We start from the raw sequence: 15,450 nt of genomic DNA, 5'->3' as shown, positions 1-15,450 counted from the left end.
CTGAGAGACCCTGTTCTTCAGCGTAGGGTATAGCTGCCATCTAAATAGAATATATTATACCATAATTCATTTTATTATACTGTACTACAAAGTGAATTACCTGGTTGAAGCCCAGGGTACTTCAAGTCTTCACAATTTGGCACAATTTAACCAACTTTAAAACACAGAACTTTTTATTTAGCAATGGGATTTTTGCAAGTTTTTTTCATAAACAATATAGTTTCTTTTCCTTTTATTTTATAGGCATAACTTTTGCTTATTTGGAAATTTTATGCTTTTAAGTTTAAAATATATATATTTTTTTACCCGAGAGTTACATTCTTGGTGATAGTAAATTACAAGCTCCATTGTGCTTGTCATTTTCTATCGTAAATTTTGATGTATTACACATCCAATTTATGGCAGGTCAGTCGGGGCCAGTGTTATAGCAGTGACTGATGAGGGTTTTTTTTATTTGTTTTGTCCCTTTCAATATATTTTTTGATATAGGGAAAATATATATTCTTTTACCGTGTTAGTCAGTAGATAGAAAAATATTTAGATTTGAGAGTCCTCAGTGGTTGATACCTTTTAATGGCTAACTGAAAAGATGGTAACAAATTGCAAGCTTTCGAGACTACTCAGGTCTCTTCATCAGGCGTCAGGTACTATGCTCTGTGCTCCTCCTATGATCTGTTCTCCTCCAATGTTCTGAGCTCCTCCTATGTTCTGAGCTCCTCCTATGTTCTGTGCTCCTTATATGTTCTGTGCTCCTCCTATGTTCTGTGCTCCTCCTATGATCTGTGCTCTTCCTATGATCTGTGCTCCTCCTATGTTCTGAGCTCCTCCTATGTTCTGTGCTCCTCCTATGTTCTGTGCTCCTCCTATGTTCTGTGCTCCTCCTATGTTCTGAGCTCCTCCTATGTTCTGTGCTCCTCCTATGTTCTGTGCTCCTTCTATGTTCTGTGCTCCTCCTATGTTCTGTGCTCCTCATATGTTCAGTGCTCCTCCTATGTTCAGTGCTCCTCCTATGTTCAGTGCTTCTCCTATGTTCAGTGCTCCTCCTATGTTCAGTGCTCCTCCTATGTTCTGTGCTCCTCCTATGTTCTGTGCTCCTCCTTTGTTCTGTGCTCCTCCTATGTTCTGTGCTCCTCCTATGTTCTGTGCTCCTCCTATGATCTGTGCTCCTCCTATGTTCTGTGCTCCTCCTATGTTCTGAGCTCCTCCTATGTTCTGTGCTCCTCCCTTTTTGTAAATTTAGAATGGACAATCAGGATAAGGATAAGTACACCCCGTAAGAAGCAAGACTAAACGCGCGTCGGGGTGGAGGGACACAGCTCGGGTCTGTTCTGCGGTTTTAGCCACCACACTTACCATTCAAGTAATTAACACAATGATACCTTTTGTCTCTGTATCTGGCTTACCTCAGACATATTTATTGACAATATTATAAATTATATTTAGATACATATGCTATGGGCATACTGATTTACTGTGGGCACATTAAATGACAGTCATATTTGGTTTAGGCGTATTTGGTCACATTTGGTCTATCTTTATGGTAAAGATATTTACAGTAATTAATAACAGGGAGTAACCTTTGCTTTGACTTTTAGTGTGGGTGAACTTTGTATATTAGATAGATGGACATCATTTATATGCAAAGTTAATAAAGTCAACACTATTTTTGTATGTGAAGTCTATAGACCCAGATGTATTGATATTATTTATAATTGTACCTAATGTAACCATAGACACCTAGCAGTCATTTGGTTGTTATTCTGATTCCGGATCTGGGTTCCCTCTTGGCTTGAGGAACCTTTTTATATTATTTCATGTATATGTATTGTATTATTCTAGTTAACTAATAAAGAATCAAGTTTTTATAAACTGTATATTTATAAGACACAGCTTGATCCTCAAAGAATTATGGCCATAGGGGTCATTATGGTTCTAGTCATTGTAGAGTGTTGCCCCCTCTTTAAGTAAAGGATGGTATTGGGGACTGTATGCAATGGGTCCTTATAGTGAAAGGATGTCATGGTGTCCATTCAGACTGAGGTCATTGTCAGATATATATATATCATATATACCCAGCAGTAGACTCAGACACTATGTGCACTTAGCCGTACCCCAGCTAATCTATGATCCTACATGCTGCCTATTTAAAGGAAACCTGTAAAAAACCTTAAACCTCTTCAAACCATTTACATGACTGAATAGACCGTGTACATAATCCAAAAAACTGTAAATCAGCCGGAGGAAGGTGGTGCCAGGCAGAGAACACAGTGTGAGGCTGAAGAGCTGGAAGAGCATCATTATACCCCAATACACTTCCAGACTAGTGATGATCGAGCACTAAAATGCTCGGGTGCTCGATGCTCGGGTCGAGCACATTGGAATACTCCGGTGCTCGACCCCAGCAACGAGCCCAATGTAAGTCTATGGGAAACTAGAGCATTTTTCAGGCGGCTCCCCCCGGCGGTCTGCAGAGGATGTAAAAATTGCACAAATCGATGGGAACAGTGCTCAAATGGCACGGGAACAGCATGGGGAAGACCCCTGGAAGCATTTCTGACTCCCAGGTCACTGCTGTCAACAACGTTGTCAGAGGTATTACGCCACTTTTACGGACTCACAATAAAACATACAAAAACGAAACCTAAATGAGAAATATGTTAAGGAACATCCCTTTCCAGGGTAATGACTTGTATATAAGGCCAAATAAATAACCAAAAACAAAAATACTCCTCCACACCTTGGGCTATGTTCACACGTAGTGTTTTTGATGCGTTTTTGCACTTTTGCATTGCTTTCCACCAAGACAAATGCATTTACCGGGAAATGTCATTTTAACATTTTACAACCTTATCTGGCCATGTGGTGTGTGAGACATGATCAGACACATCCTGTTTCATTTATGAAGGAGGGACTCTGAAAATCACAAAGTCTTTTTTATAGGGCCATCAGGCGGCCTTTACTATTCTTAAAGGGCCAGCAGTTGGCCCTCACTATCCTTAGAGAGCCATCAGCCGACTATGCTTTGTTTTTCCCATTACTAAAGAGTAGGTCTCCTATACTGTTATTGCATATGCAGTGAGTAGAAGGGCTGCCCAAAATTTGGACACACCACAATACCCCTTTGAAGAGACTTAAAGGAGGGCCTCCTGAAAAAAAATGTTCCCATTATTAGGATCTGGGTCTCCCATTGTGTTTGCCTATGCAGTGAATGCAAGGGCTGCCGCCAAAAATTGGGAAGCACTCCAATACCTCTTGGAAGAGACGTGGAGGAGGGCCTCATAAAAAAATGTTCCCATTAGAAAGGAGCGGGTCTCCTATACTTGTAATTCCTATGCACTAAGTGTATGAGCTGACAAACATTTACCCCGGGGGGATATACATGAACATACTGTATAATTTTTTTTTATGGGCATCATAAACACCTTTTAAAAAAATTATGTGAGTGTTGCATCACGGACCACGGTCACCCTGGTTATATGGTGGTGGAGGATGAGGAGAAGGAGGAGGACAAGAGCAAATAGCCAAAATCAGGAAGCGTATACCCATGTGTGGGTGTGAAAAGGTGCATGGGAATACACCTCCAAAGAAAAGACACTGGATTGGAGTTAATGTTACGCTGCTATCATTCGGTGGTGTTGAGAAGTCTGGCCCAATCCAGCCCTTGTTCATTTTTATAAGAGTCAGCCTGTCAGCATTTTCAGTTGACAGGCGGATGCGCTTATCAGTTATAATTCCACCGGCAACAGGGCGGGCCAGGACCTCCAAGGCTTAGAGAGACAGTTCATTCCACGTATCCAGCTTGGATACCCAATAATTAAAAGGCACAGAGGAATCACGGAGGACCTTGGTACGGTCAGCAAGGTACTCCCTCAGCATCTTCCCAAACTTTGCACTCCTTGTGAGAGTACCCCGCGCCTCAGGGCCTGTGCGATGGGAGGAGCTGAGAAAACTCTCCCAGAACTTTGACAGTGTTCCCCTGCCTCTGCTGGATTGGAGTTGTGTCTCTCTCGCCTGTACTCCTTGGTTGTCCAACAAAGTGTGCCCTCTGCCGCCAGCGTTTTCAGAAGGGAATTTTTTTAATAGTTCCGCAACAAGGGCCTTCTGGTGCAGCCCCATTTTTGTAGACCTGTCCGCCTTAGACCTGTCCGCCTCAGGAATAAGAGATATAAAGTTATCCTTGTATAGTGGGTCTAGAAGTGTCACCAACTAGTAACGACTGTCACCCAAAATTTTGAGAACGCGAGGGTCATGTATTTCATTTTAGGGCATCATATTGAGACACTCCCCTGCTCTATCTACAGTACAGACCAAAAGTTTGGACACACCTTCTCATTTAAAGATTTTTCTGTATTTTCATGACTATGAAAATTGTACATTCACACTGAAGGCATCAAAACTATGAATTACCACATGTGGAATTATATACTTAACAAAAAAGTGTGAAACAACTGAAAATATGTCTTATATTCTAGGTTCTTCAAAGTAGCCACCTTTTGCTTTGATGACTGCTTTGCACACTCTTGGCATTCTCTTGATGAGCTTCAAGAGGTAGTCACCGGAAATGGTCTTCACTTCACAGTTGTGCCCTGTCAGGTTTAATCTTGGTGGAGTCCTCAAAGTTTTGGAGGATGGTTCATATGTCTGACATCCATGTCCACTCCTGAGGTCTTATGTGTGGAGTCTGAACTGAATACTGACGGCCTTGTTGATGCTGGTATAGGGGCCCTGTTAGACGTTGTTTGGTCAGAGTGTAGTGCAAGGAGCGTAGGAACACACCGCATGGTATCCAGGTCTGAAATGGAAGAAAGTGAATATGAATAGCGGTACCAGAGCGTCTGAAATGGAAGAAAGGTCCATGAGCAGTGGGCCCAAGCACCAATGGGAAAATGCTAAAATATAACTTTTATTGTGCAATTAAAAACACGGTGAAGAAAAAAGATGAAGGATCCACAAGCTTACGCATTTCGAGTTAGTAACCCTTATTCATAGCTGTTTAATAAGGGATGCTAACCCGTGAGCTTGTAGAGTCTTAATCTTTTTTATTTTTTTTGCTTTTTTTTACCATGTTTATAACATGCTTAACACTTTCTCATTGGTGCTGGAGCCCAGTCCTCATGGACCCTTCTTCCATTTCTGACCTGTAGTGGGAGGCGCATGCACCGCTTAGTGAATCTGGCTTATCTGTCAGCCTCCATGCGCCACTATAAGAAGCGTACTCCAAGTACAGATTGTCGGCCGCTTCCGCTTTGGACTAACCCTCCAAAATTCACAAAAAATTATTGGAGGTGGTTGGGACTAGTGTAAGAAGCACTAAAAACCATAAACTGCGCAAATTTTTGCAACATTTCAAACAATTTTACACCAGAATTCTGCTGAAAGTGGGTCAACCTTCCCCTTTTTTGTCATTTATGTGTTCTTGTTTATTTGTGTGTTTTTTTTCTGCTACTGTTTATTTAATAATTTTTTTGATTTTCTAAGTTTACTTCCACCACGAACTTGACCTGAACTCAGTTACCTAAACAAAAAAAAATTCTGGGATTGTGTGCTGTAAAATAATCGAGTTTATCTGGTTTCGAAAGCCATAATCTGCAAAATAAAGCGAGAAGTCGGAGGCTGAGGAGCAGAGACATGAGCTCATTGTTTGCCCTCAGTCATGTTCACTGAAATAGCCGCCCGCCACTCCCTTCCTGTGATATATTATGGAGCGGGACACCCACATTGTCTCTCTTATCTCGGAGTATCATATGTTACACAAATAGACAACTATTGACAAAATACGACTAAAATAGCAAAGTGTAAGAGAGGTTTAATATTTAATAAGATAAAAACAGAACAGCCTCAGATTAGCATCAGGCAGCCGGCCAACGCCATGAACTAACAAGCTGTTGGAGAATGTGCAGCAAACCAGCCGAAATCCTCCCCTCGCCCCCGCAGTTCAACCAGGGACCATTTATCTCATATATATATGTGACAACCTTTCATTTTAATTTTTCATCACATTTTGGGATTATTCTGAGATTTCACATAAATAAAGAACACTTGGACTTGCTTCTCTACTTGTGTGTGGGACTAAGGGTGCACCTCGGTGTCTGCTCATGTAATGCCATATAGGAAAAGGATGACGTCATAAAGGGTTAACCTCTTCCTGTACAGAACTGCCAGCTTTGCCTTTCACTGGAAAATGCCAGTTTGACCATTCTGTCCTGTCTGGTGGTGATCATGTAATGTGGCTTAGGAGTCCAGGGGGCGGGGTCTTTTTCAGTGATGCACAGATATCACTGAAGGCAAAGTTGTATATCCAATGAGACAGATTAGTATTAATGCCCAACTGTGTCCAATATCCTGGCCCATGTGATCACCTCTTAAGGGAGCGACTGAGATTTAAGGCTACCACCATATTGACTCCTGAGATCAATCACCGGCTCCTGCATTTCAACCAGAAAGGCTTCAATATTATTAGCAAAAACCCTAAGCCCAATAAAGTCCTCCAGATTATTAATATCTAAAGGCCTTAGACTCGGTCTTGAGCCACGGCAACTTGATGGATGAACGTTCTGTAGAAAGATTGATCTTGTGAAGCCTGGAAAGGTCCACAAAAGTCTTCATGGCCAATATCTTGATTGTATCAAACCATTGGGTTGCTGGTCTTCCTCTTCGCTTTGTTCCTTGTATTCTTCCGACCATGATGTCCTTCTCCAGTGATCGCTCTTTTCAAATGATGTGTCCAAAGTAGGCAAGTCGTAACTCGGTGATCCTTGTTCCCAGTGACATGTCTGGCTTGGTTTGTTCTTCTTGCCATCCATGGTATAGATAACGTCCTTCTCCAGCACCATATTTCAAAGGCGTTGATTCTTCTTATGTCTTGTTTCTTTATCATCCAGGTTTCGCATCCATATGTTACTACAGTGTAGACTGGACTATGTATGATCCATGTCTTCATCACCAGTGAAAAAATGTTCCTCAATTTGAAGACCTTGTCCAGTGACTTCATTGTTGATTTGCCCATAGCTATTCTCCTATTGCAGTGTTTCTCAACTCCAGTCCTCAGGACCCCACAACAGATCATGTTTTCAGAATCTCCTTAGTATTGAACAGGTGAGAGAACCTGGGTCTTTTTTGATGCCTTGATAATAATTCCATCACCTGTGCAATACTAAGGAAATCCTAAAAACATGGCCTGCTGGGGGGTCCTGAGGACTGGAGTTGAGAAACACTGTCCTATTGACTTCTGGTGTCATCACTTGAGTGATCATTGATCTGAGTAAGTTGAAGTCCTTTACAATTTCACTTCCAGTTCATCGCTGTCTATCTCAGATTTGTCCCAGTAGTAGCAGTGCCATGTTTGAGCTTTCCATCTTGACACTCAATAATAAGGTCTTCACTCCATCTATAAGGGTTAATCACAGTTTACTGTATTGTTGGAGATTTGTGATGTAATATATCATCTAGCCAGTAGAAGGCAGCGGAGAGGCCAGAGTTGCAGTGCAGGGGTTTGGCAGTTGGTGACTGTTGCTAGCGGAGTTCAAGGAGTCAGTGAAGCTATGCATTGTTGGAAAAAGGTCTGGATAGAGTGGTGTTACTCTGATCTGTATTTGGTGACTATGGGACGCGTTGTTCGGCTTGACATGAGCTGACTCAATGAGGACAACCAAGCACACAGCATCTTGGGCTAGGTCACATGAGGCCTTATTTCTAAGGACTTAGAGAAGTCCTGCATTTGAGAGACCGGTATTCTCCAAGAGAGTCAAGTCAGCGTTTCTAATTATATGGGACTAAGCCCAGCAAGGACACTTCAGTCTCAGGACGTACCAGTACCATTTACAACTGAATATATATACTGTGTATATATATATATATATATATATATATATATATACAGTATATAAATAACTTTATGGAGGTTTAGTTAGTTAGGAGAAAAGGCCTCTTCTGTAAGAGACACTTCAAAAAACAGCTCCGAGTATGCGATTACTAAAGTACTGGCACAACACTATTGTTTTATGGATAGATGCATAAAAAACTGTTAATCGCATGTATTTTTGCTTGCATATAACTGTTAATTCTGTTAACTGTACCTGTGAATGCTCCTAGTCGGTGTTATTTAGAATAACTGCTGTCATTGTATTTGTTATACATACGCTCTTTATCTACCATCCTTTCTTTTCTTTGCTTTAGAAACTGATTAGTAAATGTTCATATATATTATATTATCTAATCCTTGTGCGTGTCGGCTGATTGCTGCTGTACCCCTCGTCCTGTGGCCGTCCCTCACCGACGTTTCACATCTACGCTTGTTACTATCAATGTTCTTGCTTTCAAAGCTATAAAGTCCTGCGGACTTTGCTTTATATTTCATAGGTATGGGATATAGGTATTTCAATGCATTCTAATAGGCAAGCAATAATTAACAGCCCTGTACTGGGACAATAAAATAACAAAAAAAAGAATAATGTAATATGTAAACATAAAATAATAAAAAAAAAGAAAACAACGCACAAAAAATAACGTATCAGCTCCAATTCCCTGTATTCAAGGTCAAAATTGTTAGCATCTGTAAGAGGCGATTTAGGAAGGTCAAAATTGATAGTATTTGTAAGAGGTAATTAAAAACTGTTGAAATATTGGTCCATGACTTTTTCCTGTTTGCCTGAGTTAAAAAAAAAAACACAAAATTTGAGCTTGGTTAAGTTGGTATACATGCAGCAGATAAATGCATATTTCACAATGGCCATGAATCAGAAAACCCTACAAGAAGCAAAATAAACATAAACCCTGCTGTAAATAAATAAAAAAGCAAGTGCATCTAAATAAAATAGGGTTCTTAGTAACAAAAATAGTATATAAGCCATCCTACCACGGCAAGGTGAACCCACTCGGGACTATTTGCCTAAGTGTTAGAGATGAGCGAATTTGCTAAGATTATTTTGGGTAGATTAGATTTGATTACAAAGTGCCCTGGAAAGATGAGGTCTCTTCAGACCCAAAGCATAAAAATAGAGGGAATGGAAAGGGTTAAAAAAAGATTAAAAGCTTATACTCGGCTGTCTTACTGCCGCAGCTCCTCAGCCGGTCCGCCGCCGTCTCGCTCCCACAGTTTTTGAATTTTCAAAATCTCAAAAATGTCAGAGTTTACAGAATTTTTTGGAAATGTGTAACGAATTTGGTTCTTCTCATTGCAACATTGTATACAATAAAATCTATTACTGTATATCATGTATCAATGGCATTTAATTCTGATCTAACGAAAGCTCCGCAGTATGCAGCAATTTGGACCATTTAGAAACTAGCAGAGCTGGGTGCGAACCCTGGTAGATGCCATTAAAAAAAGACATAGGGGTTGCCACCTAGCATTCACTAATGACTAAGCTTAAAACGGCCAAAACCAGCACCAATGGACCATTGTTGGGCCCATGGCCAATAGTCCAGCAGGAGACAACCTCACGTGGAGCTGATTCTGGGGTCATTTTCTCATAGGATCATTCAGACATCACCCTTTACACCTTAGTGATGAAATATTCAATGATATATTTTCAATTTAACTCCAAATCCACATTAAATATATAATTAAAATATTATTTTTTTAATTAATTTTAAATGCATTGAGATGTTTTTTTTTTTCCTAAATCTGCAGTTCATCCTATTCAATTAGGCAAATATATTATTGGGAAATCATTCGGAATTACATTTTGACAACGAGTGGAAAAAAAAAACGTGACGATAATGTGACAATTAACAATTGGCCACAGATTTAGTTCACTTGCTCTAAGCGAGCGGAAATTATGAATGAGAACGAGCATAAATACATAAACATCAATGTAACGTGAGACACTTTAATGAAATGTCCTGACCATATGCCAGTCATTGAAGACCCCTGGGTATACGCGGAATTCACACCAAGGTCAACCCCAGCTGACAGCTACCATCCTAGGACCATATGCTTGTTGTATAGGAAGCCTGGAAACCTGGGAGTGCTGGACGTGACCAAAGAAAACATGCCATGTAGAAACACAAATACATGGACACGGTGCTAATCACAACCCGCTCACATAGGGTGGAACGGCGTACCAGGGGAACACCAGGGTGCACTTATTAACTGGTGCTTGTATGCTCGCCCAGTATATTCTAAAGGGAAAAAATAAAGCATTAAATATTCTTCTACTTACCTAGAGATGGAATACTAAATTCATTTTCATCCTACTATTAGAGATGATGTGAATTGAATTTATGTAGAATTTTTGGAATTTGCAGAACCTGGAAAATGTAAACATTTTGCAATTTTAATTACGCAAATTGTTTAAAATGGCTGCATTTATTTGACACATTTATAGAAGATTGTATCAGCCAGAAAAGGATCACATGACATTGGGTACGGCCACGAAGGCTTCCCCATAATGTAAGCAGGGACAATGACATCCTGTATAAAAGCAGAGGCAGAGAATGCAGCAGTCATCTTGGGGTGAATCTGGATAGTGAGATGACGTCACAGCTCAATCATAGATTCCTGTTTGAAAAAGGCTTGTGTTCAAGCCAAAATGCGTTAACACATTTGTTTTTTTGAAAAGCAGGGGATAAAAATCTACAAATTGTGCAAATTTACAAGTGAGTGCCAGTCTTCTTATGTTAATAACTCAGTCATAGAGATAGAAAGAAAAAGCCATAAAGCACTGAATAAACATTGCAAATAGTGTGCGACAGCTTAGCTATGAATAACCTCAACCCTCCGGTTGCTTTGATATTAGCTAATGCAGTGTTAGCATTAAGGAGCTTGACAGGGGAAGGATACAGTCCTAGGAGACCTCAGAGTGTTACACAGGGTAAGTGGAAGTTTAGCAGTACTATTGATTCACCTCAAATTGATTTTTTGTGAAAAAATCTGCAAACCCGATTAGTTGAAATTTTAAAAGTTTTGCTCATCTCTTAATACCACTAATAAAATCAAAGGGAGGAGGAGGACTCGGCATGTGTACTCTCACGTGCCAGATACAAGCTCCCTTTATCAGGGCCAGTTCTATGTCAGCCATAATTTCAGCCCCACATGTTACCTAAAAGTTCAGCTCTAATTCCGCCTAAATAGTATATAAGTTTATTTATTTTTATAGTTTGTCTTAAGTAAAAGCTATGTGTGTGCCTTGTCTATTAACCTCTGAGCAGAAGAGCTTTGTCCATTTCAAGTGTCACCTGATGTTGACCCTGAATCACCTACACACGTGGTCAAAATTGTAGGTATCCCTCGTTTAATGAAAGAAAAACCCACAATGGTCACAGAAATAACTTGAATCTGACAAAAGTAATAATAAATTAAAAATCTATGAAAATGACCAAATGAAAGTCAGACATTGCTTTTCTGCTTCCATAGAGTTTAAAAAAAAATTTAACTCATGAAATCGGCCTGGACAGAAATGATGGTACCCCAGAAAATAATGTGACAAAAGGGACATGTTAAATCACGTTATGTCCACTAATTATCATCACAGGTGTCTACAATCTTGTAATCAGTCAGTGGCCTGTATATAGGGCTACAGATACTCACTGTGCTGTATATAGGGCTACAGATACTCACTGTGCTGTATATAGGGCTACAGATACTCACTGTGCTGTATATAGGACTACAGATACTCACTGTGCTGTTTGGTGACATGGTGTGTACCACACTAAACATGGACCAGAGGAAGCAAAGGAAAGAGTTGTCTCAGGAGATTAGAAAGAAAATTATAGACAAGCATGTTAAAGGTAAAGGTTATAAGACCATCTCCAAGCAGCTTGATGTTCCTGTGACTACAGTTGCACATATTATTCAGAAATTTAAGATCCATGGGACTGTAGCCAACCTCCCTGGACGTGGCCAAAGGAGGAAAATTGATGACAAATCAAAGAGACAGATAATACGAATGGTAACAAAAGAGCCCAGGATAACTTCTTAAGAGATTAAAGGTGAACTTCAAGGTCAAGGAACATCAGTGTCAGATCGCACCATCCGTCGTTGTTTGATCCAAAGTGGACTTCATGGGAGACGACCAAGGAGAAAACCATTGATGAAAAAAAAATCATAAAAAAGCCAGACTGGAATTTACCAAACTACATGTTGACAAGCCACAAAGCTTCTGGGAGAATGTCCTATGGACAGATGAGACAAAAATGGAAGTTTTTGGCAAGTCACATCAGCTCTATGTTCACAGACGGAAAAATGAAGCATATCAAGAAAAGAACACTGTCCCTACTGTGAAACATGGTGGAGGCTCTGTTATGTTCTGGGGCTGGTCTGCTGCATCTGGCACAGGGAGTCTTGAATCTGTGCAGGGTAAAATGAAATCTCAAGACTATCAAGGGATTCTAGAGAGAAATGTGCTGCCCAGTGTCAGAAAGCTTGGTCTCAGTCGCAGGTCATGGGTCTTACAACAGGATAATGACCCAAAACACACAGCTAAAAACACCCAAGAATGGCTAAGAGGAAAACATTGGACTATTCTGAAGTGGCTTCTATGAGCCCTGACCTAAATCCTATTGAGCATCTTTGGAAAGAGCTGAAACATGGTGTCTGGAAAAGGCAACCTTCAACCACGAGACAACTGGAGCAGTTTGCTCATGAGGAGTGGCCAAAATACCTGTCGAGAGGCGCAGAAGTCTCATTGACAGTTACAGGAATCGTTTAATTGCAGTGATCGCCTCAAAAAGTTGTTCAACGAAATATTAAGTTAAGAAGAAGAAGAACCATCATTTCTGTCCAGGCCGATTTCATGAGGTTAATTTTTTTTTAAATTCTGGGGAACCTTCTTGTCCGCAAAATTAATGGTGCGGATTTTTCTGCAATGATAATCCGCAGGGGAAATTTCCGCAGCATGTGCACAGCACATGCGGATTATCATTGGGGACCACGGGGCACGTATTACCAAGCATTTTTTAAGTGTTTTCGCTGCAGAAATTCCGCTGCAAAAACGCTTGAAAAACGCATAGTGGGCACGCAGCCTAAAAGTGGCATTTTGTGCTGTGATTGAAGAAATCACTTGTTCTATTAGTTGTATTCAGCTACTTGCATTGTTGTTGTTTCATTGATTTCATGATTTGATTTTGTAAGCTTTACTTATATACCGAATTCAATATGAATAATAAAGAATAATGAATACTTTTCATTACGGAATATAGCAACGTTACAATTTCCAAATTTCACATTTCTATATATCTATCCATGTATCTATCTACGTAAAAAAAACAACTAAAAACCAATAATTTTGCAGCACTTCCAAAATATTTTGCTTTAAGTGGTTCATTTATCCATGATGGTAGACATCTTAGCTTTATTTTCTAGGGGTTTCTCAGGACTCAAAACAATCGGGAAACAAACTCTGCCACAAAATGAGCAAAGGTATCCCAAAGGAGCTGACGTCAGTCTGAATTTAGCAAGACTGTTACGAGCAGGAGCACAAGAGAGGAGGAGTTTATGCCTTTAAGAGGGGCATTTCTAGTTATTTTAGGGGGTTTATTAGGTTAAATAAACTGAGCTTAAATATCCCACTAAATGAGTTTCATTTGAGTGCAGGTAATTATGATATATGGGATGTGATAATAACATAAAAATATTTCATTATTATTTCAAAATATAAAGTTCAATCATATTAAAAAATTCCCCATTTCAGGGGTTGTGTCTCTTTAAGAAACACCAACTATTCCCTTACACAATTATAGGATTAGAGTAAAATGTATAATGATTAGCAGATAAAACCCTCTCCTATTACTCATTTTCCATTATTATAATATGTTAAATTGTCAGCATATGTTTAAGGGGAAATCAAATTGCTTTTCAAGGTAATGTCAAAGGATTGATTCAGCTGATAAAATGAAAATTATATTTCCACTATATAGAGTTTATTAATCGGATTCTTTATAATTGAACATACATGTTTTCTGTTCTTATCAAGAGAAGAAGAATCTGTTACATTGTTACATAAAATAGAACTAATTCAATTATCTCCCGGGATTTTACCTCTTGTAGGAAAATGACACAATGTTATGAATGGGCAGGAATTACAGGGGGGATTTATTATTGGCTTTACCCCAGAAAAAAATGTCTAAAAATTGCAATTGATGCAAGACACAAAAATTTGCTACTTTGGGCAGATATGTCCTTAAGAGTGATGAGAAAATTGCTCAGGGTTCAACAGGAGGCGAATGGACCTTCAGGAGCCCAAAACATTTATTGTAATTCACAGCAAAAATCACCATAAAATATAACAAAAAGCAAAGAATCCTCCTTCCAATCAGAAGATATGCCTTGCATTAATACAGTACATCTCCTTCCTCTCCTCCCTCATTTTGTTTTTGCCCTCATTCTTCTTTTCCTTCTTATATCCTTTGTTCAACTCTTCCTTTCTGTTTCTTCTTATTCTCCTTTTTCCTCTTCCTCACTTCCTTCTTCTTGCTTTTTTCTTCCTCGTCTTGTTCTTCATCTTTACCTACTTCTTTGTTTTCTTCTTTTTCTTCTACTTCCTTTTCATCTGTCTCCTCTTTTTTTTTCCTCCTCTTACATGTATTTCTTCTTCTCTTTCAATCCTTCTTTTTCTTCTTCTTTCTCTTTCTCCTCTTCTTCCTCCTTCTTCTTCCTTCTCCTCTTACTCCTCATCATTCTCTTCTTCCTCCTCCTCTTCTTCTCCCGCTTATTCATTTCTTTTTTCTTGTTTTATTTCTTTCGTTCTCTTTGCTTTACCCATCTTGCTTTTCTTCTTCATCTGACTCTTCTACTTATTGTTTTATGCACTTCTTTGTCTTGTTTTTCTCTGTCCCATAATCTCCTTCTAATTATTTCTCTTCCTTCTACTATTACATCTCTGTATCTTAATTTTGCTTCTTCTATTTCTTTTCCTTCTTGCTCTTCTTCTTATTCATCTTGTTCTTTGTTGACCATCTTTTTAGTCTTCTTGATCTCTATAGTTTTACTTCTTCGTCTCCGTCCTTTTACTTTTTATTTGAGAGGCTCCATATTCTATGATCATTAGTTTATATTTGTTTCGTTGGAGCTGGTTTTTATTTTTTTTTACTGTGGACTTTGTATTTTTCTTGTTTGAGCAACATAGAACCTAAAAAATTACAGTTGTGTTTGCCATCGGCACATGTCACCAGCTGGTTCTAGACACATACACACGTGGTCAAAATTGTTGTTCCCCCTCGTTTAATGATAGAAAAACCCACAATGGTCACAGAAATAACTTGAATCTGACAAAAGTAATAATAAATTAAAAATCAATGAAAATGAACAAATGAAAGTCAGACATTGCTTTTCAACCCTGGCGTAATTGCCGCCATTGACTTGCATTGGACCGCGTGACATCTGCATCACTGCTTCTGCACATGCGGATATCATACGGTTCAATGTGCGGATGGTACCCGGGTTTGGAAAAGGGGAGACTCTCATCCAGACCCAGGTACCATAGTACCTGTAAAAAAAAAGAATTTAAAATA

General features: G+C 39.4%; 1 long non-coding RNA gene across 1 annotated transcript in view; it reads left to right on the top strand.

Moving 5' to 3' along the window:
• Positions 1-15,450, top strand: part of LOC141156479 (uncharacterized) — a 50,112-nt gene that overhangs the window by 26,433 nt on the left and 8,229 nt on the right. The gene's annotated exons all lie outside the window — the stretch shown is intronic.

This window comes from Phyllobates terribilis, unplaced genomic scaffold (assembly GCF_046119375.1).
Source record: "Phyllobates terribilis strain yellow unplaced genomic scaffold, ASM4611937v1 Scaffold_8__6_contigs__length_399053987, whole genome shotgun sequence".
NCBI lineage: Eukaryota > Metazoa > Chordata > Amphibia > Anura > Dendrobatidae > Phyllobates > Phyllobates terribilis.
Note: the sequence above shows the minus strand (reverse complement) of the source record. Positions and strands in the feature narration are given on the sequence as shown.